Source organism: Euphorbia lathyris, chromosome 1, assembly GCF_963576675.1.
Source record: "Euphorbia lathyris chromosome 1, ddEupLath1.1, whole genome shotgun sequence".
Classification (NCBI taxonomy): Eukaryota; Viridiplantae; Streptophyta; class Magnoliopsida; order Malpighiales; family Euphorbiaceae; genus Euphorbia; species Euphorbia lathyris.
In genome coordinates, this window is record NC_088910.1 from 214,055 (window position 1) to 220,720 (window position 6,666).

A 6,666-nucleotide genomic window follows, 5' to 3' on the forward strand; every position below is an offset into this window, starting at 1 on the left:
GAGCTCAGCCAGCTTTGTGATGGAATCCTGCTTAGGTTGATGTGCTTGAAAGGAGACTATGACACTCAGTAGATCCTTGAATCCCTTAACTTCATTGAGAAGTTGAGTTACGTGGGAGAGCTGAGTTGTCTCAATAGGAGAAGACCCAGCAGCAGGTGGAGTGGATTGATGAAGGTCTTTGATTAATGTTTGCACCGAGTCGATGATTCTTTTTCCAGACTCGGTGGCATGTAAGCAGCTGAGAGAGCCTTCATGAACTTGCCTAGTTTCCTCAGTATGATCGGTTGGAAGAGGAGTCAGAGGAATAACATGGTCAGTGACTGGAAGTGTGTTTCCAATCTGCACTTGAGTCTCAGGTAAAGCTGATTGATCGGCAGAAGTGTTGATTGGAGAAGAAGTAATCCGAATGCTGTCTGTGCTGACTGGAGCAGGAATGTTCTGAGTCAGCACAATGCTTGTTGTAACAACATTGACGGGAATCGGCTCCACTTGGCTTGTAGAGTTAGCAGAAGCATTCAAGTCAGCGTGTTCCTTTGGTGAAGAAACAGAGGCTTGATTTTCAAGGGAAGCCGATGGAGTAGAAGATGGTTGTTTTCTGAAAAATTTCAGCTTGAGTTTAGAAGGGTCTTGGGTCGGCTTCTGGATAACAAAGTCAGGGACAGTTGGTTTCTGAACAGGAGGGTCAATGACCGACTTCTGACTTGCCTTAATTAATCTTCTTCTTGGAGGAGGAGTGTCAGCTTGTATAGATTCTCCTGAGTGAGAGGGAGAAGTTTCTTTTTGATCAGCATTAAGCTGGTCAACTTGTTCTTGTTCTTGATTGACATTGGATTGGTCAGGTTCTAGTTCATTTCCAGCAGCCAACTCAGTATTGATTGGCTCAGCTCCAATCTCACTAGCTGTCTCCTCAGTGTCCTCAGCGTCATCCTGACCGCTTGCTTCTTCTTGTTCTTCATCTTCTTCACTATCGCCATCTAGCTCTTCCTCAACTTGTGCAATGAACTGATCGTCCAGATGCACATCATCTTCTTGATGCTGAGCTACAGTTCCTAGACACTGTGTGTAGTGAGAATCACCAGGAACAACGACGTTAGTAGGAATAGCATCAATAGGAGTCAGTGTAGAAGACTTCTGCTTCTTTTGAGGTTGCTCATCAACATTTGTTCTTTCCTCAATTTCAGGCTCATCTTGCCTGCTCCTTTTCTCAGCTGACTTAGGTCTCTCTTGACCTGGTTCAGCAACTGACTTAGGCTTCTTGGCCTGAGGCTCAGCCTTCTTTGAAGGAGTCCCAACAGCTTTCCTCTTGCAAGCAGCTGGAGCCTTTGTCCTTTTGCTTTGCTTTGGAGCTGTTTCATCAGCTTGTTGTTCAGCAGCAGTTTTTCCTTTCTTTAATGGTTGATTGAACTTCAAAGCCCTCAGTGAAGCCGCGGTTATCTCAGATCCTCTAGCCTTAGTTTCCTCAGATAGATCAATTTGATGATCTAAGAGGATTCTAGTGATGAGTGATCCCAGTCTGAGAGTTCCAATGCTCCTTATGAAGCCAGCAATCAAGAATACTGGCATGTTGATCGGCTTGTATGTCAGCATATGCCATATGAAGCACTGCTCAAAATTCGTTGCTGAGGTGGTGCAGTTGATCTTGGGATAAATGAAGTAGGTCAGCAGATAGTGAGCCATCTTTTGGTGCTGACCCATTGAGGTACTTGAGACTTCTCCAGAGTGGCCAGAGGGTTTACAGAAGGTGGTATCGTACCCAGTACCTTCATGATCTCCAGATCGCCTCAGTTTTGTTCCCTCATTCTTTAACTTCAGCAAGTTAGTGAGATAAGTAGGGTTTATAAAAATGGTCTTTTCCTTTACCACAGTTACCAGATAGTCCTGGTTATCATCAGCAACTCGGAGATTGTGGTAGAACTCCCTTACTAGGTCAGGATAGGTGTGATCTCTAATGGAGAACAGCTCTGTCCAGCCATTCTTTGATATCCATTCGTAGAAGGGTTGCTCGGATGTCACGAAGGCCTCAGAAACCCATCGTGAGAAGTCTACTCCATTCGCTAATGTCTTCAAATACCTTGGTATAGGTTCTGGCCTTGGTCGGCTTACCCTTAGTTGAGGTAGCTTGGCCAGCTTTGCCTTTGCTCGGCGTAGTGACCTTGGTGGTTTCAGGCACAGTAGTTTGCCTGGATGGTTCATCGGAGCTAGTCTTAGGATGACCGGCACTGGAGATGTTGACGGAGACTCTAGTCATGGTTTCAAAAAAATATTGGGAAGCTTTGAGAGTCTTGAGAGAGAGAGAGTGCTTTGCCAAAGAATTCGGTAAGTGTAAAAAAAGTAAAAAATGGGGATTTACCCATTATTTATAGCGGTGAAGAGTGGATCTTATTGAATCCATGTGTCAATTTTGCCTTAGGATTGTCAACCGACAAAGATCCTGGCTTTTATGACACATTCGGCGCATACGTCATCCTAGGTGGCTATTCGCGTGCTTTTGCATTTAATGCAACGGATCTAACACTCAGCGTTTAGAATACTAAGCGTTTTATATTCTGAGTGGTCAGTAGTATATAAAAGGATGATTTCTCGGTTTGAGATTACTACTCGGTGTGCATTTTTACTCAGTATTGATATGTATTTTGCGTTAAGTACTCAGCATAACAATCACTCAGCATGCATTTGCATAAATCATTCAGCATAGTAATTCACTCAGCATAAATTTACATTTTAGAACAGGAATTTACTGAAGAGGATTAAACATACCAATGGCTTCTCTCAGTATGCTGAACTGTTCACGAGCCAGTGGCTTTGTGAAGATATCCGCAAGCTGCTCATCCGTTGGGATGTAGGTCAGCTTTATCTCACCCTTGAGTACATGGTCTCTAATGAAGTGATGTCTTATCTGACATGCTTCATTCTGCTGTGTTGAATTGGGTTCTTTGATAGATCAATTGCACTTTTGTTGTCGCATCTGACCTCAATTGTCTTTGTTTGAACACCATAGTCTTCAAGCTGTTGCTTAATCCATAGGACTTGAGCAACACAGTGACCAGCAGCAATGTACTCAACTTCAGTGGTAGATAAGGCTACTGACGCCTGCTTCTTACTGAACCAGGATACAAGATAGCTTCCTAAGAAATGACATCCTCCAGAGGTGCTTTTCCGTTCTTGCTTGTCTCGACCGTAGTCAGCGTCAGTGTATCCAACGAGTGTAAAGCCATGAGTGTTGGGATACCATAAACCTGCGTTCACTGAGCTTTGCAAATATCTAAGGATTCTTTTTACAGCTATGTAATGAGATTCCTTAGGGTTAGATTGATATCTAGCACAGTAGCATACTGAGAACTGAATGTCCGGTCTACTTGCTGTTAAGTAAAGTAGAGAGCCTATCATACCTCGATACAATTTGCTGTCTACCGACTTACCATTCTCCTCAGCGCAGAGGACAGTGTCAGTGCCCATAGGAGTGGATATTTGCTTGCAATTTTCAAGATCATATTTCTTCAATATCTCCTTGGCATATTTAGCTTGACTGATGAAGATGCCATTCTTTCCTTGTTTGATTTGAAGTCCAAGGAAGAAGTTGAGTTCTCCCATCATAGACATTTCAAACTCAGTCTGCATTTGCTTGCTAAATTCCTTGCACATTGACTCATTAGTAGCACCGAAAATAATATCATCAACATATATTTGAGCCAGCAGGGTATCTTTACCCTTTCTCTTAATGAATAAGGTTGTATCAGCTTTGCCTCTGACATAATTTCTAGTCAGCAGGAAACTGGTCAGTCTCTCATACCAAGAGCGTGGTGCTTGCTTGAGGCCGTACAGAGCCTTTTTGAGTTTATAAACGTGGTTTAGGAATTTAGGATCCTCAAACCCTGGAGGTTGATTAACATAAACTTCCTCGTTTATAACTCCATTAAGGAATGCACTCTTAACATCCATTTGAAACAGTTTAAAGTTCATGTAAGATGCATATGCACATAAAATCCTAATAGCCTCTAGCCTTGCCACTAGGGCAAAGGTCTCACCGTAGTCAATACCTTCTTGCTGACTGTAGCCCTGAGCTACAAGCCTTGCTTTGTTCCTGACTACGTTTCCTTGCTCATCCAGCTTGTTGTGGAAGACCCATCTTGTTCCAATGGTCTTTTGACTCCTTGGATGTGGCACTAGTTCCCACACATCGTTTCTTCTGAATTGGTCAAGTCCTCTTGCATTGCGCCCATCCAGGATTCATCTTCCTCAGCATCAATGAAGTTCTTAGGTTCCTGAACTGAGACGAAGGCTACATTGCTGAGGTACCTTCTGAGTTGGTTTCTTATCATCAGGGTATTCTCAGCGGCATCAAGGATTGCACTCTCTGAGTGCCCTCTTGGAATCCTTATCTCTTTGGGTAGATTGATGTCTTGTGCTGTCTGTGTTTCAACAATCTCTACAGGTGAAGACTGGTCAGTGAAGACAATATTTGGTTCACTTTTACCTTTGGTCAGCCCTTGAGGGAATGACTCAGCGGCTGTATCTTGATCAGCGGGTGTTGAGTGTGGATCATCCTCGGTCAGCGGCAGATATCTTCCTGCAGGGTTAGTTTCATCGAACTCAACATGTACTGACTCTTCTAAACCTTGAGTTCGTTTATTGAAAACTCTGTATGCTTTGTTGTTTGTTAAGTAGCCTAAAAAGATAGCTTCATCAGCTTTTGAGTCAAATTTAGCTAGGCTATCTTTGGTGTTTAAAATAAAACATTTACAACCAAAGGCACGAAAGTATCCAATGTTGGGCTTTCGTCCTTTCCAAAGCTCGTAGGGGGTTTTCTTTAGTATAGGTCTTACTAGAGCCCTATTAAGAATATAGCACGCTGTGTTAACATCCTCTCCCCAAAAATACTTTGGAAGCCTATGCTCACTCAGCATTGTCCTAGCTATTTCAACCAATGCTCTATTCTTCCTTTCAACAACCCCATTTTGTTGAGGCGTCCTAGGAGTAGAAAAGTTATGGTCAATGCCGATGGCTTCACAGAATTCAACAAACTGTTGGTTTTTTAATTCTCCACCATTATCACTTCGGACGTGAGCCAATTTTAGGTCTTTATCATTTTCAAGTTTTCTAACCAAATTTGAAAATTTCTCAAAGGTCTCATCCTTGCTACTCAGCAAGATGACCCAAGTGTACCGAGAGAAGTCATCTACAATGACCAAGGAAAATCTTCTTCCACCCAGACTCAGCGGCTGGACTGGACCAAAGAGATCAAAGTGTAGTAATTCGAACGGACGGTTAGTTGAGACAATGTTTTTGCTATGAAAAGATTATTTGGTTTGTTTTCCAGCTTGGCAAGCGTGGCATAATTGATCTTTTTCAAATCTAAGTTCAGGCAGTCCCTCAACCAATTGCTTTCTTGCTAATTTGGCCAGGAGGTCCATGCTTACATGACCAAGTCTCCTGTGCCATAGCCAGGAATTTTCTTCCTTTGAAACTAAGCATACAGTTTTTGAAAACTTTTTCTCTAAGTCTAGCATAAAGACATTATCAATCCGAGGGGCAGTTAAAATTAACTCATTTGTTTTTCCCTCATATATTTTACATCCAGTAGCATCAAATATAACTTTTCTCCCATTGTCACATAGCTGAGCTACGCTGAGTAAGTTATATTTGAGTCCGCTGACTAGGGAGACTGACTCAATAGTAGGATTACCTCCGATGGTTCCTAACCCTACTATCTTACCCTTTTTGTTGTCTCCAAAACTCATGCTTCCTCCTCGTTTACGCTCAAACGTGATGAACTGGGTTTCATCACCAGTCATGTGCCTTGAGCATGCGCTGTCAATATACCACATCTTTGACTTCTCAGCACACCTCAGGCTTACCTGGATTGTAACTAGTTACTTTTAGGTACCCAATTCTTTTTGGGTCCTTGCTTATTAGGTTCAACAGGTAAAGCATCATATTTTATTTTATGGTGGCATACTTGGACAATATGGCCATTCTTTCCACAGAAGTCACAGCTGACCTTCCGTTTAGGATTTTTTACTGACTGGTCAGCACCCCAGTGCTGAGCGTGCCAGCACACCTTTGTGGTGTGTCCTTTCTTCCCACAAAAGTCACACTGGACATTCCGCTGGGGATTCCATCTCTGCTGACCAGTACTTCGGTACTGAGCATTCAGAGGAATATTTCTTTTGTTTTGAACCTTTAGTTGGTTCTGGATATTTGTGACGTCCTTTCTCAGTTTCTTTGAATCTGATTGGACTTCAGAGACAGACTTATGTATGATCTCCATGTTATCATACAAAGTTGAGTTATCCCGAAGAAGGAATCTGAGGTCACTTAGCTTGACCTCTTCAACCTCGTCACAGCGCATGCTGAGTGCTCTAATTTTCTTATTACACTTTTTGACAAGTGTATAGAGATCACTCAGGGCATTACCCATTTCTTTTCTGAGCTAGGAAAGTCATATTACCTCATTTGATTGCTCCTCATCATCAGATGCAATAGAGGTGTCAGCATGCTCAGAGACGCATGGCTCAGCAAGTTCGTCAGCCATGAAGCATATCTTTGCTGACTCGGTGGCCTCAGCTTCTGTTGATGAAGACTCATCACTGTCGCTCCATGTTGCCACCATTGCCTTTTTGCCGTTCTTCTTATCTTTCCTCAGCGTGGGGCAGCTTGACTTGATAT